The sequence below is a fragment of the Jaculus jaculus genome, chromosome X (genome assembly GCF_020740685.1).
Source record: "Jaculus jaculus isolate mJacJac1 chromosome X, mJacJac1.mat.Y.cur, whole genome shotgun sequence".
Taxonomy (NCBI): Eukaryota; Metazoa; Chordata; class Mammalia; order Rodentia; family Dipodidae; genus Jaculus; species Jaculus jaculus.
The window spans coordinates 133799279-133816635 of record NC_059125.1 but is presented as its reverse complement, the minus strand read 5'-3'; the positions used below and the strand labels follow the sequence as shown (position 1 = coordinate 133816635).

At 37.2% G+C, this 17357-nt stretch overlaps 1 protein-coding gene across 3 annotated transcripts in view; it reads right to left on the bottom strand.

The window, feature by feature from the left end:
* Fhl1 (four and a half LIM domains 1) overlaps positions 1-17357 on the bottom strand; it is a 65469-nt gene that overhangs the window by 24039 nt on the left and 24073 nt on the right. The gene's annotated exons all lie outside the window — the stretch shown is intronic.

The following is a 17357-nucleotide window of genomic DNA, read 5'->3' as shown; positions in this document are numbered from 1 at the left end:
TTATATCATGAATCTATACTTGGGCTGGAAAGATGGCTTAATGGTTAAGTGCTTGCCTGTGAAGCCTAAGGACCCTGGTTTGAGGCTCGATTCCCCAGGACCCATGTAAGGCAGATGCACCAGGTGGCACATGCATCTGGAATTTGCTTGCAGTGGCTGGAGGCCCTGGTGTGCCCATTCTCTCTCTTTCTCTCCCCCTCCCTCCCTCCATCGTTCTCAAATAAATAAATAAGCTAATTAAAAACAATTTAAAAATAAATTTGTACTTTGTTCTACTTTGTGGCTGAATAATATTCCAATGTATAAATACACCACAGATTGTTCTTCCACATTATCAGCTGACATTTTGGTTGGCCCTACTTTATAGCTACTATGAATAATGCAATCCAGAGCTCCAAAATTAGGACATACTCCTCATTACATTTAATTTACTGTCTACACTTGAAGGCATAATAGAAATACCGTGAAGCTCTCCTCTTTGAATCCTTTTAAAAATGTTTTATATTGACAATTTTCATACATGTACATAATGTATTTTTGTCATCATCCCCTGCTGTAATATTCTCTTGTCCACCCTCCTTACTTCCTTTCATTGAACCCCTTCTTTTCAACTAGTTCCTCTTCTACTTTGATGTGGTGTTTTTGCCCTCTGTCACCATCCATGATAGAATGAGTATTCCTTTGTATATATAGTTTATTTTATTAAATGTACATTTTTTAAAATTTTTTGTATACTTTTATTTATTTATTTGAAAGCAATGGACAGAGAGAAAGAAAGAGGCAGATAGAGAGAGTGAGAGAATGGGCACACCAGGGCCTCCTGCCACTGCAAATGAACTCCAGATGTGTGCGCCCCCTTGTACATCTAGCTAACGTGGGTCCTGGAGAATCAAGCCTCGAACCGGGGTCCTTAGGCTTCACAGGCAAGCACTTAACTGCTAAGCCACCTCTCTAGCCCTAAATGTGTGTTTTTAAAGGTATAAAAGTATATAGTGGGCTAGAGAGACGCCTCAGTAGTTAAAGACACTTGCTTACAAGGCCTGATGACCTGGGTGTGATTCCCCAGTTCCCACGTAAATCCAGATGCACAAAGTGGCACATGCTTCTGAAGTTCATCTGTAGTAGCAGGAGGCCCTGGCACACCCATACTCACTCACTCAGTCTGTCTCTTTATCTCTCTCTCAAATAAATAAATAAATTTTAAAAGTATATAGTGAAAAATCTTTCTCCTCATGCATGTTACTAGTCTTCTACTTTCCCTTGTGAGTTCATAAGCCGTGGTCGATACCACTGTCTTCTTTTTTTTTTTTTTCCTTTTTTTTTGAGACATAGTCTCACAGTGTAGTTCCAGCTGACCTTGAACTCATGACCCTACTGCCTCAGCCTCCCAAGTTCTGGAATCACAGGCATGTGTCACTATTCCTCACTATCATTGTCTTCCAAAAGTGCTAAACATAAAAAGTAGGTAGTTATATATTTGTTTTCTATTCCATTTTTTAAAAAAGACAAATATTAGTATATTATAATTCTCATCTGTAACTTGCTTATTATATTTATTCTGTTGTAATTTCTATTTATCTTTAGAGAAATTTCCATGTCAGTACATAAAAAACTTTCCTTTTTAAGACACACACAGAGTATTCAACTGTATAAATATACCATGGTTTACTTAATTAGTCCCTTACTGACAGACATTTAAATTGTTTCTAGTACTTTGTTATGACAGTGTTGTAAAAATATGTGCTTTTTAAAGACAGGATGTACCAACTGAAAATGTGAGTTAATACTCAACATTCAAGAGAAATCAGTTGCACTAAAAAAAAAACAGAAGTCTATAATTTAGAGAGAGAGAGAAAGAAGGAAATAAGGAACTGGATGAAAGGATCATAAGATCAGGCAAGACCCACCAGAGCCTGAGGAAATGGTAGATTAGTTTTATGAGGTTAGTTGCCACCTGGAACTCCCACACCAGCTTTACCAAGATCACGTTTAGCTAGGAAATCACCCAGAGAGAAAATGGACTTTGATTCCATCTAGTGTTCTACACACAAAATCAGTGCCTTGCCAACAAATTTTCAAGCATTAAACTTAGTTAAATGCTAATACTGACAATGCCCCATCACACATTCATGTCAAGCTGCTCCTTTATAGATTAGAAGCAAGGGAGAATCTACTTCTCAAAATGAAGATGGTGCCTTAGTCTTCACCAAGGCCTTAGGCTGAAATCTGTAAAGTACACATAGCACTTGACTTTCAAACGTTCATGTTGTCTTCTTTATCTATTTTAGAAAATGAAAGGTAGCCTCTCAGCTAGGGATTATAATAGAGCAACCTGAGCTGGGCACAAGGCCTTCTGGATGATGAGCCTGGCAACATGTCACTGAGACATACCACCATGAAAGTGCACAGCTCTGAGTCACAGGTTTGACCTTAAGACTGCATGCTAGGAAAACAAAATAACATCCTTGTTCATTATATAAGTTTGTCAGGGTTTCTTCAATTCTTCAACCTGTACTAGAATTTTCAATGAATCCTACAGTTGTTCCTACTGTAAAACAGAAGTGTAGTTTGATGTCTGCAGCCTCAAAGAGCAGTCTTTTCCGAAACAAGCACTTGGTTGTTAAAGGTCACATAACACACTAAAGGCAAGGGACTGTGGTCGATGGCTATTTGTCACTGATTCATCAACTTAGACTATACCTCTGTTTCTACAAACAAACAAGAAAAGGATGGAGAATGGAATTTCAAAGGGGAAAGTGTGGGGGTGGGGAGGGTGGGAATTACCATGGGATATTTTTTTATAATCATGGAAAATGTTAATAAAAATTTAAAAAAAAAGAAAGAAAAGGAGATATTACCAACCCCCTATTCCAATCTCACAGTGAACACTGACACATTTAGCTGTGGATTTCAAGAGAAGAATTGATGCTTATAAATCAGCTTAAATATATGCAAACCATGTTAAAGATATGTACACTAGCTATTTCTGTTAGGTATTAAAATGGAGATCCCCAGTTATGATGTTACAACAATTCAATGTGGCAAACCAGAGTTTATTAGAAAGTCACTAATCCTAATTGCTTATATTCCTCTTCAAACTGTCACAATTAATGCTTAAGACTATGTAAGTTATTAGACTGGACCAATAAATATACAGAAAAGAGATGAATTCCGGAGTAGTGAAACAGAATTAATTTTCAAACATTTTTAGTAGGTTCAAAAGTCAAGCCATGTATGGGTGATACACAATATAATCCTAGCGCTTGGCAGCTAGAAGCAAAAAAGTTTACCACTGATTCAAGGCCACCTTGATCTACATAGCAAGTTTCAGGCCAGCTTGTGCTACCTACTAAGTTAACCATATCTTAATTTTTTTCTAAAACATCAATTATAAGTTGAGCTAGTAAAGTTACATTGAGATAAGAGTGTAAATGTTAATTTATGGGTAACAAACCTGTTTTGAATAAATAAATAAATAAAAGTACTGATTTGTTGGCTTTACTGTGTTGTAACTCAAGGCAAGAACACTAACATGGAATCCAAACATCTGATTTCTGAATTGCTAACTAGCAGAACTCATTTCCTTTTTTAAAATCTTATCTTATTTTATTTTTTCTCAATTTTTTAAAACATTTTCCATGATTATAAAAAATATCCCATGGTAATATTCTCCCTTCCCCCACTTTCCTCTTTCAAATTACATTCTCCATCATATCCCCTCCCCATCTCAATAAGTCTCTCTTTTACTTTCAGAAGGACTTATTTTTTCATGACATAATTTTCACAATGAACATACACACATAAAGCCTAGAGGGAGAACATAAAGAAAAGACTGGCAATCTCCATGATAGAGATTCTCTCTTACATGTTAACTCAAACTTTTAAGCATTTAGAATTCATAAAATGGTGATGTTGGTATTACAGATTTACTTAGTAAGTCAAATTAGGTTAATCATCTTGTATTTAGTTAATATTTAAGTCTTTAAAAATGCACAAGAAGGTAGGAGCAAACTTATAATAGGCAAGCTCCATATAATCTTGGTTCTTTGATCTAAAAATCAGAAGCATTCTGTAGATTTCTGTAGAAACTATTTTAAACTGCTTTAAGTAGCTAACCTGGCTCATCCTTCCTTCCTTTCAAAGAAAATAACTTAGAAAGCATTCAAAAAGACAAAAAATCATTAAACTCATGTTACTTCTAAGGCCTTTATTTAGGAAAATGTAAATAAAAATAAGGAACACACGAGTTTCTATTATTCAAAGGGCTAGCACTTTAACAACAACTTGAAGAAGTGAGTTAATCCTTCTGTACCACAGCCAGCAAAGGCTTTATTTTCCTACTGTTATGATGGTAACTTAGAACACACAGGACAACAATATCAAATATCCATTCCCTCCAGAGTTGTAACTTTCTAAATGTAGTAATTAGTAATTTGTCAAGATTATCATTCTGCACACAAATACTCTACTCACACTACCTAGCAATTTGAACTTCCGTGCCATCTCCTGTGTCAAGCCCTAAAATGCTGTAAAATGGAAACCAGGTACTATTTTCACAACATAGCATTACAGGTGTTATAGGTGGATAAACTAAGATATTAAAAGATTAAATGTCTTACCTTAAGAGAAGGGGATAAAGTCACACTAAGAATAGAAATAAGTACTTTCAAATGTCCTAAGCATAAATCTAGAAAACTTTTCACCTTTCTGCTGCCTGTAATTATGTAGTCTAATCAAATTTTATGTATTTTAAACATGTGCCTTATAGTTAACAAAATCAATCTTCTCAACTGAGTTGTGGAAATATCATGTAACTAAGATTGGTATTTTTTTCACATGAATACTAGATGATGATGCATTACTACACAAAATAGTTTTTACTAATAAAATCCGATTCAAAAGTTTAATCTGCACATATAAATCTGAATGAAATAATTAATAAGCTTGAAATCTAACAGAAACTAGATATAGCTTTAAACCCAGCTCTTACGTCATATATAAGTAAATCAGTTTTATTGTGGACAATTATAAAGAAATTACAGGACAAGTAAATCTCATTTTGAGATCAAAGCGCAAGTCAGTGGTGGATTAATCAAAAAACTTTGCAACCTAATAGTCTCTCCAAAGACCAAAGTATATGTTATTCCAGTTCACCAAGGAGGTTTTAAAGGTATTAGATGGTCATATGTCTGTCTGAAGGAGGCGAATGATTTTATATAACTACTTATACATATTTTAATTGCTCTCCTGGCACAATTTAAACTCATCTAATGACAATGCTCTCCATCTTTATCCTCCATCGAATCTTGGCTCTAAAGATCTCCTCCAGTTATTCTTATCAAGTTTCCTTGGACCATATGGTAATAAGAACCATAGCAGAAGTTTACTTCTCAACCCAAGTAACAGCAACTGAAATTGAAGTGGAAAGTAGAGGGTTAGCCCCTATAGGGAGTGGGAAAAACTGCTTGGAATTGCTTTTAAGGGACCTCCTGCCAGCTAATGCCAGAGTGCTAGTGAAGACTTCCAGAAGGAAGTATGCCCAGCCAGCCTCATGGACCAAGGGAGTTTTTGGACATAAACTGAGGGACAGACAAAAGGGAACCACACAACTTTGGAAGAACATAGAGAGGGCTTTACACACAAATAGGGACCAAAGCCATGCATTGGAACCTTTCATGACCATTCTCCCCCCCTCTCCAATTTGTAACAAGAGTATTGTTTTAACAATTTGCACTTAACACTCTTTAACACCAGGTTTGGTAATGGATCCAGCACAGAGCAACTTAGCCCTCACCTAGCTGCACTTCTATCTTCCAGAGGCGGTACATTCCATGGCAAGGACCAGCACCTGATAACGACTCCTAAAAAAACGATCCTTGATCTCTATATGGCTTCTACCTGAGAATAACGTTTGCAAGTATGTCCTGCTTAATTGGAGGTCAAACAATGCCTGAGTCACAACAATATTCAAATTTTAAAACAAGCCCATGATTTTTTCCAACTCCATGCCAGAATTCCAGAAAGAAAGAAAAAAACCTGTTACTTCTAAAATGAGGCTACTGAATTTTTCCCAGCATGCTATGCCACTTTAGGCACATTAGTATAGCATTCAAGAAGTTAGGCTTTGGGCTGGGGATATGACTTGCAAAGCCTGCTGACTCTGGTTCAAATGTCCAGTACCCACAGAAAGCCAGATAAACAAAGTGGCACAAGAATCTCGAGTTTCTTTGCAGTAGCAAGAGGCCCTGGTGCCCCCAAACTCTCATATTCATATTCATTCTCCCTCTCTCGCTCTCTCTCCTACCCCCTCCCTGCAAATAAAAGCAGTATTTTAAAAAGCTAGACAGTTAATACATAAAATATATGAAGTTGCCTGGTAATGAAATCTACTAGCTTCACTTTGAAATGCAGCCCAAAATGTTGCTATTGGCAGACTACATATGACAAGTATATAAATGGCCACTGCAAAATCATCTCAACTTTGAAAATTCTTTGTAGTAAGATGTATGTGATGGTAGTGCTGGGGATATATCCCAGTTGATGGTGTTCATGCTTAGCTTGCACAAACCTTTGGGTTTAGTCCACGGCACTGCACAAAAGTGGGTGTGGTGGCACACACCTATAGTCCCCACACTTAGAAGGTTGAAGCAAGAGGATAAAACATTCAAGGTCATCCTCAACTACACAGTGAGTTGGAGGCTAGCCTGGATTGCATGAGATTCTGGCTCAAAAAAAAAAAAACCACAAATATTAGGGAAAAGAAAATAGACAAGCAAAAACTTGAAAAATTGACTGCAACTGTACACATGCCAGAGCTGACTTCTGAAAGGTTTTCATGGTAGCACAAAAGGTAGATCTATCTGGAGTGGAGGAACCAAAGTGAGTACCGCTGCCTCAGAATGAAAGGAATCCCCAAACACATTTGAAGGTTTTTCACCCACAACCAGAGAAGACCTAAAATATCTCATAAGAATGGCTGTGTTGCACATATAAGTTTTTAGATGTGTCTGGAACTGTCTGGTTAGGTAAATTCCCTAATCCACAGAGGCAGCCCCATCTGAAGGAAGACACTCTAGCCAGCCTCCAAAGTCTTAACTGTAACTCCTCAGTTATGGCTATTGCAAGTTTAAAGCATACTCCCATCTCTTTCCAGATTCCTAAAGGTCCTAGAGAAAAATCTAATTATAACAGATGGATAAGTGCTCATGGTAACTGGAAACCTAAATGTAACATCAGCTCTCACAGGCCAGTGCCTTAATACCCATGGCTTTAGTGTAATGGCCTCACTACAGATCTTTTGTTTTTAGGCTTCAAACAGAAATATTACTCAGACTTTGATGGATGGCTGATAAGTGCTATTAAGAATTTTATTTTAGGTTGACATTAATAGCCTTTATTTATCTTAAAGTCAATCAGTAACTGTTCCTCCAGGATGCTAAAGTTTACTAAAAAAAAAAGTTTTATGTAACCATTTTTTTCCTTTTTTTGGGGGGGTTGCTGGGGACTAAACCCAGAACTGTGCTCTTGCTAGACAAGTGTTCCACCACTGAACTAAAACCCCAACCTTTATTAGTTTGTTTTAAAATAATCCAATATACTTTAAAAATATCTAAGTTGGCTGCCGGGTGTGGTGGCACACGCCTTTAATCCCAGCACTCAGGAGGCAGAGGTAGGAGGATTGCCGTGAGTTCAAGGCCATCCTGAGACTACATAGTGAATTCCAGGTCAGCCTGAGCCAGAGTGAGACCCTACCTCGCAAAACAAACAAACAAACAAAATATATATATATATATGTTGGGCTGGAGAGATGGCTTATAGGTTAAAGCGTTTAACTGCAAAGGCAAAAGATCCCAATTTGACTCTGCAGGACCCACGTAAGCCAGATGCACAAGGGGGCACATGCATCTGGAGATCGTTTGCAGTAGCTGCAGGCCCTGGTGTGCCCATTCTCTCCCTCTCTCTCTCTCTCTCCCCCTCCCTTCCTCCCTCTTTCTCAAATAAGTAAATAAAGTTAAAAAATCTAAGTCAAAAATTGGTTAAGGGGCTGGAGAGATGGCTTAGCGGTTAAGCTCTTACCTGTGAAGCCTAAGGACCCCAGTTCAAGGCTCGATCCCCCAGGACCCATGTAAGCCAGATGCACAAGACGGTGCATGCATCTGGAGTTCGTATGCCATGGCTGGAAGCCCTGGCGGGCCCATTCTCTCTCTCTCTCTCTCTCTCTCTCTCTCTCTCTCTCTCTCTCTCTCTCTCTCTCTGCCTCTTTCTCTCTGTCTGTCACTCTCAAATAAATAAATTAATTAAAATGGTTGAATCCTCTTAAAATGCCTCTATAAATTCTAGAGTTCAATGGACTATAATGTGAAACACACCAGCCTGAGAGGATTTTTGTACCCTTAAATCTTATTAAATCTATGACCTTTAGGTAACATAAGCCCTAAACTCTCTCTAAAATTCATAGAAAAAAAGTGGCATAGCACTGGTTACTTCCTGATTGCAAATAGATCACCTCCTTTCCACAGTATCTAATTCTATTCTCACCACTGAAGTATCCAAGTCTAACTTTCTGCTCTACTCTTCAGACCCTATTTTTTTTGTTTAATTCACATAAAAGAACCATCAATTGTATTTTCTAGGATAGCTTTACAAGTTTCAATAGTGCAAATAATGTGATGAAATGTGGGGGAAAAAGAGCAGAAATACATATGTGTTTGCATACTTGCTGGTAAAAACAAACAAACTCACCAGTCTGAAAACTGAACACATTCCACACTCAAGTTATCACCTCTTCTTAGCCACCACCAAAACAAATGTCAGAAACTTAATATCTCCAAGAATGTCAAAATTAAGGCCACAGATTAACATATATGCCAAGTTGTTAGGGAGTGAACTTCCTATGAAAGGCATCCAAAAATTGAGACAGATATATTATAGAGCAAATGCAGTAAAGTGTTTGATTATAGAACCTAGACAGTAGGAATGCCGTTCATTGTTATAATTTCAACTTCTTGGTCTGAAAAACAACATATAAGTTTGAGGGGGACAATGCACAACCCACAATCCCCATGGGGATAACTGGCATCCCCAATGAGGAGGGTCCCTTTGGAGGGGGAGGACAGGGATGAGGGTAAGGATGGCACCAACATGTGCTCTTTACACACTGAGTATGTACATAACTAAGAAAAAATGGTAAAAAAAAAAAAAAAGGTGGCATGCTAGGATAACCTAAACATGTTAGGAATCTGGCTAATAGAGGAACAGGGAGTCAAGCAAAGATCCAGAGATTTTCCTGTACAGTACCAGCTAATGTCATCATGTGTAGTCATACAAGGCCTTTCATTTAGCCCACTGAATCCCTAGTCAATGCTTACTAAGCCCCTGGCACTAAATAAAAAATGCTACGTAGGACCCAAGAGGAAATATTAAGAGTCTTGCTCCCTGGGAGTTTCAAATTTCCTGGGAGAAGTAGAATGCAAGCTAACACAGTAACCTCAACAAATCCTTTATTCTTTATGCCTTACATTGTTCAAGTAGGAAAAATGGAAACACTAAGGAGGGGGGTAGGCAAAGAGTTAGGTCAAGAGCCTGCCTGTATAAAGTGTATGAATACTGGCAAACAGAGGACATGGCTGGGAACACAAGGGGTGGGCTAATATTTTGAGGCATATTATGTTGTCTCCCAGTTCAAATGAGTCACAGAAGCCAAACCAATAGTAGATCCTGTTCCCTCCAATTAGTCTGCAGCTGAACCACTTTAAGAGCAAACAGTTTGACTGGTTCTTGGAAACATGCAGAATGCCTTAAGAAAATTATTATTCATAGTCTGGAATGTATAGAAATTGTCATGTCACATGTACACATCTCTTGATGTAAGACGTAGCCACAGACTCAACAAACACTACAAATTCTCAACAAGCTACAAACTTTTGCTTTTCTCCTCATGTGGAAAACTGTTCAAGAAACTAATTGTTTATCCAATAATTGACTATCCTCAATGAGAAATGATCTACAATATATGAAGCTTGCATAGCTATCTGGCTGATAGGAAAGGAAAATGCAGCTACACTTGTAAATACATTTTGTATATTCTATATATAAATTTCATCCATTTCTATTTAAATTGACTTGATCCCTCATGCTAGTTAAATTTAAAAGCAAAATATTAATAATTAAAGAAAGAATGAAAGGCACAAATTATAACAATTCTGAGCATATTTCCCTATCCTGAGCTTTCACCATGTGCTATGGGGTTTATAGAATAATAATCCATGATGGTGGTCAAAGTACTGCTTGTTAATGCTATTGAGGGCATGGAATCTTAATACTGTGAGTTCTGTATGCACTTTGACTTCAGCTATGCTTCGCTACTGGGCAGAACAAAATGTAGAAGATGAACTTGATCTTATAAAAATTTTAAGTTCATGGTTATATGACACATGAGTCAACGTTTCAATTTAGAAACTAAAGAGCATCCGACATGCATGTCACAAATATGGATCTCCTTCACAAGTGAACATCTGCTGTTGCTTCTCACAGCCTGGTCCTATTAATAGAAGAGGGATGATGGACACAATCTTAAAAAAAAAAAAAAAACCTTCCATATCCACTGAGGTTTTATTATGTCAAAAATCTTAGTAAATGTCCAGGTGTGGTGGCAAATGCCTTTAATCCCAGCACCCGGGAGGCAGAGGTAGGAGGATCACTGTGAGTTCGAGGCCACCCTGGGAATACATAGTGAATTCCAGTTCAGCCTGGGCTACAGTGAAACCATACTTTGAAAAACAAAAAAAAAAAAAAATCTTAGTAAATGGTTTTTTAATAATTACTACTGAATTTGAACGGAGCTTGATGAGAGTCTGAACTTGAATAGGATACTTACTTTTTGTATAGCGAGGGTAGAAGGCCAAGGTCACTTCCCTTCACACAGCCTCTGTACAAACCTGATTATTATTATTTATTTTTTTGGTTTTAAGGATAATTCACATATATGAATTGGTTCTAAGAAAAGATGAAAGTACTTACAAATGTATAAATTTCACATGAATAACTCAGTATGTACTAGATATGAATACTACAACACATTCTAGCTTGAGTTGGAATAAATTTATTAAATTTCCTGAAACCAGAATATCTTTGGAAATCTCAAAGAAACTATGTGAAAGACACTGAAAAGTGCTATATGGGCATTTAAACCAACTGAGATCCAATACAGTTTGACTCTAGCTACCTTAGAAAGCAGGTATCTGTGTATGTAACCACATCATTTGGGTATGGATGCAACACTAGATTTGAATTTCAGAATACGAACCTGACTTGTTCTATAAGAACCCTGATGAACTCAAAATTTTCAGGTGTACTTCTACTGCATAGTTTAATACACAGGGACTCCAAAATATGATCTGGGTATTCATATGCATGTAAATTTATAATTATATAATGGATAAAAGATCATTTTTTAAATAACTGCTATGTCAAATTAACATCCTCATTGATTTAATATACTTACAAAGGTTCTTTTGCAGGTAGTTCTTTTCACATTGACTAAATAATACTTTATTTTATTGGAAAGAAAATTATTTCCTTCAGACATTAGTGATACTGTATGGCATATCTGTGTTCCTAGCTTTCTTTCTAAGTATGATGTGGACTCTGTCCAAAGTCTACACAGATCAAAGACCCTGGAGAGTGCACCTTTTGAGAATCTGATTGGAATCATTTTTGTAAGTGAGGCGATTTCTTTCCTCAAGTGAAAATGAATTCCTTTTAAATCAGAGGCTGGGAAAAGTTAGGAGATGTTACACAAGGTCAAAATTAAGTCCATTAAATCCCAGGCCCAGATTTAGTCGCCATAGAGACAAGGGTGATAAATAAACCAGAAACCTTAACAAATGTGCTGCACCTTTGCCAGACATATCTCTGACTTGCCATTATTTTTACTAAAGTATCTTTTAGTCCAAACATAACTGACTGTGAAGACTACAAAAGCAAACAGAACTAGACCCAAAAGAAATATGAATGCTCATTCAAGCAAAGGGCAAACAGCAGAGTCAAGAGTTACCCTGTTAGCAATGTGCTCTCCGTTCCCCATGAAAAATGATTGCAACATGAAGCTCTAGAGGCAATGACATATGGGGAAAATATGTGTTGCCAAAGCCAGAAGAAACCATGTCAAAAAGGAAAAACAGACATGAGGTAACTGACCTAATTAAAAGAGAAAAGTATACTTACAACAGAGAAACACGTACATCTCAAATGGAGTGCAGCTGAAGGGGAGATGGCACATGAGAAGGCTAAAAATCTTAAAGTGAACTTTGGGGGGCTTATACTAAGGAAGTTGGAAGAGGAATTGGGCACTGCCCTTGAGTTTGAGAGTCATTAAGCTTCTCGGGGGCTGGGATATAGCTCAGTGGACAAAGTGTCTGCTATGCAAGCATGAATACCCAACTTTGGAAGCCCAGCAACCACATATAAAGCTGGACTATGTGGCAGATATTGGTAACCCCAGCCATACCTATAGGTAAGACGAGAGGTGGAGACAGGAGAATCCCTAGGAAGCTGGGGACCAACTAGCCTGGAGAAAATCAGCAGTGAACATGAGATCCTGTCATACACACACATACACACTACACAACACACATATGCACGTGCTCACACACACACATGCGCACACATTCATTGCACACTGGACCATGAGACATAAAGACATATCTCACACACCAATGAGAAATGCTAAGTATTTTCTTTGTCATGTGGTACACTAAGAGTGCAGAAGAAAGACAAACAATGATTAGGGGTGAGGGAATAATATAACCAGGAAGAAACTATATCACTGAAGCCATGTTTAGGTTTGGGCCAGGAGTTCTTGTCATTTTCACGGTTATGGGAGCAGCAGAAATATTTGTGATATATAGCTTGTTGTATTTGCCTGCAATGTGATAAACAGGAATATTCTGTTTGCAATATGGAATTATTTTTAGGTTGGTAAAAGAGGGAGATTCTCAACATTAAAATGAGCCTAAGCATATGGTAAAATTTACAAATATCATGAAACCTCAAATAAACTGATACTTACATTTGTCCTTTTGCCTTCTAGTTTTTGTCCATATGTACATATTACATGAAATAGTTGTAATCACCATATATATATATAAATATATACAATTTTCCATCCTGCATTTTAGTAAGCCTATGCTACATATATTCTTTCATAATTGACTTAAAAGTATTTGTTAACCTGTTCTGATGGTTTAGGCTTATAATCCCAGTTACTTGGGAGGCAGAGGCATAAGCATCATAATTTCAAGGCCTGGGTGGGCTACAGAGTAAATTCAAGACCAGGCTGGCCAACTTAGGAAGATTCTGTTTAAAAATAACAAGTTAGAACACATACAGTTCTCTGGTAGAGTTCTTGTCTAACATTCATGTAACCCTATGTTCAATCAGTAGAACTGAAAATGCATAGAGTAAATGAAACATTCATCTAATTTACATTTAAATTAGTTCTTTTTTATGCTTTTATTATTATTATTAAGATGTTTTGTATGGATTCATCATGTGTTGGTACCCTCTTTTCCCTCATCCCTGCCCCCATTCCATTGGGGATGCTCCTCAGTGGGGTTGCAAGGTATTCCCTATGGGGTTGTGGTTTATGCACTGTGGGAGCAGTTGTCAGTTATTCTGGGGGAAGGGAATGCCTTGATATCTCAACTTGTTGCTGCCAGAATCTTTCTGTCCCCATTTAAATTAGTTCTAATTGTTTATTCTTATAAATGGCACTGTGATGAATACCTAAAATACAGGACATTTTTCTCTTGGGATTTTCTTGCTTATAACATTTTCAAAAATGGAATTATTGGATTCAAGGATATCAATATATGACTACTGTCATACTCTGCCAAATAATGTGACAAAAACTTTGTACCAACTTACAATGCCACCAGTCACAAGTAAGTTCATGTCTATTTCAAAGGTGTCATACTAGAATTTCCTCGTTTTTACCAACTTAACGGTAACAAATGTCCTTTCTTGATGTTAAATTGTTTATATACCAGTAGGTCTAAACATGGTTTCATGTCATGTCTTTGTTCACTTTGTGATATAATGTGAATGTCTGTTATCCACTTATATGCTGAAAAATTCATTCAGCCAACAGTTACAGAACATCTAACTCATTCCAGATCTATGTCCACCATTTTACAATCTGTATGAGTTTGGTACACATGTAGAAATTATATGTTTATATGTGCAGCAAGTGTTCTGCCATGATTTCCTTTTGGTTTTAATTATAGTCTTTTCATAGTAGGATTACAAAGATTTGAATCTGTTAGTCTCTCTTCTTCTTTGACTCTTTTTATCATTATACAGCTTACAAGTTATTTTACAGCATATGAATTTGATAATTACCCCCGAGGTCTTATTTATGAGCAATCTAAGAGCCCCATACATATCTTCTCTTATAGTAACACTAAAAGCTCTAACACATACTTCATGATTCTTGAGCTTTGACATGCATAGCTTTTTTTTTATTAGAAGCATATACTTTGGAACAAGAATTTAAACCAAAGTTGCATTCATCCTTTACATGTGCTATGTTGTATTCAAAATATTTTTAACCTATTTTGTTGCAATTAGAAGTGAACTACGGTTTATCTAAGGTTGGCCCTAAACAAGCCTTAGTAAGATCTTCTCTCTCTGGTGGAAGAACAATGGATGGTTCCACATGACTCTTTTTCCTTGGGGTTGACTAAAAGGAAAGTCTCCTTACTACTCAGAGAGATGGAGTGTCAGACTAACACATGGTTGTAGCCAGAATTATCCAAGCTTCAGATCTGTTGTGTTAAAATCTACACATTCAAGTTTGCAAAGCAATGGGGGGATCCATAGGCATCTTCTAGAATGAGATTAAACACACACACCTGCTGATGCTCCTCTTCTTAATCAGGAACCATCAGTAAACATTCCTGCCATTAAGTGTTGACCTACCACCCTTTTAAATAATCCCCTAAAAATGAAAAACACTTAGGTTTGTGTACCAGAAAATAAGCAAGCTGCATTTCTTCTGAAAGGATGATGTGATGTTTATACTCACAATTTTATCTTTACTTTTTAAATTTTTTTGCATGTGTAGTATGTGTGGTGTGGTATTGTGCAGTGTGGGTCATGTGCAAATGTATGTATGAAACTGAGTGCCCACAGAGAACACAGGAAAACTTCTGTGTTTCCTTGAAAGTCTCTCACTTATGCCTAAGCTTACAGTTTTCTTGAGCCCCAGTGATCCTCTGCTCTGCGCTCCCCAAATGCCTGGGGATAGGGGTGAGTGGCCATGCCTAGATTTTTATGTGGGTGCTAGGGAATCAAACTAAGATACTCTCAGGCCTTCTCAGGCCCTCATGCTTCAGTTGAAAGTGCTCGTATCTGCTGAGCCAGCTCCCCAGCCTCCCAATTTTATCTTTCACTGAAGTCGAAAACTCAAGTGCCTATGTGAGTGCAACATTGCAGTAATGGTAACAGTCCCTTGTTCTTAGAGTCAAGTAGACTGCACAGAGGGCTGGAGACTGTGCAAGACTTGGAGACTGTTTTCTCCCTAAAGGAACAGCAGCTATTTGGCTGTGGCCTACTGTCACCACACAGGAACACAGTTTCCATGTTGCCAGATCTTCTGATATTTCAAAAGAAGCTGGAAAATGTAGATATGTAAAAATGTGGTGTCTCTTTATTTTTATATGCTGGCAACTTCGTAGACATTTTAAAAGAATACCTCAGCGTGCCAGACCTAGCCCACCAGTTAGCGAACTTGTTTCTCAATTGGTAAGTTTCAACACTTTAAGCTGTGTGACCTATCTGTCCTGATTTACGGGATGACGGCTTGGGCTCCAAGAAGAAAGGCCATGACAACATAAAGGGCTCATGTCAAATCACTTTACTACTGTCTTAATTTTTTTTTTTTTTGGTGAATAGTAAAAAATAATGTCAGATCAGTAATGAAAATGACCATATGCCAATGATACAAATATTTCCTAAATGTGAAATGTGTCTAATTAATTGACAATATTATCATCACTGCATCACATGACCCAAGTACTAAGATATAGCTGAGCTCCTGAATATTAAAAATTATGCTGTGCTCAACTCTGTATTCCAAATCATTCCATAGACTAGCGGCAGCCAAATGGAATAATGTCAAGTGTCTATAAATAAATAATAATAAATGCCATATAAAACTTAAATTGGCCAGGCGTGGTGGCGCATACTTTTAATCCCAGCACTCGGGAGGCAGAGGTAGGAGGAACGCCATGAGTCCGAGGCCACCCTGAGACTACATAGTGAATTCCAGGTCAGCCTGGGCCAGAGTGAGACCCTACCTCGAAAAATAAAAAAATAAAAAGAAAACTTTAAATTGGACATCTTATTATTAAAAAACACATACATCCTCCTGTAGAAACTGCAAACACATTTTCCCTGAACTGTTTAATAATTCTATACAAACTTTTTAAAAAAAGTCTGCAAAAAGCAGACTTTAAATTTCTGCTCATTTGGAGGCATTTGGTCTCAGGCACAGCTGCATCCCCAACTCTTATCACCTACTTTATTGTTTATACATACTTATATGGAGGTGACATAAGTCATAGGCTCAAAAATCAGAGCAGAAATGGGACCTTTCAATGATCTACTCCACATTGGGCTGTGTGTGTGTGCATGCGTGCATGCGTGTGTGTGTGTGTATTACACGTGTATATGCAATTTTAAGTTTCTTCGCCTTCTAAAGGGAAAAGAATTGAGGTACATATGAAGAATATCAGATCCAAAATCTCTTGCTCTTTGGTGTTGCATCCTACCACATTCCTGCCTTGGCACATAGTGATGCTGAATAAATGACAGAATGAATGCATGAAAGAATGACTTAAAGGAAGAAAGAACACAAGATACAACCACACAATCTTTTACATTTCTTATTTTTATTTAGGGAATTTTTATTTAGCCAAACAAAACCAAGTTTATCAAAGCAATGATAGATAAGAAGTAACTATATAGAAATATTATGTAAAATTTGGGGTAAATTTCTTGTGGGAACAATTTCTTTTCAACCTAACATATACATAACCACTGATCTTTAAATTTCTAGATGATTTAAACTAGCAGCTGATATAAAACTCATTCATTCTTTTGCTCAGTAATCCTATGTATTTTTGTCATTATGAAACAGAATTTAGCAAGTTCTTCCTAATTTACTCACCTAAAAAACTCAATGCTCTAAAAGACACCCAAAAGACACCCCAAAAGACACAAAAACTTTATCCAATAAACACATCATTGGAATATTATTGGTATCATATAACCATTTCATATACATATTTTTAAAG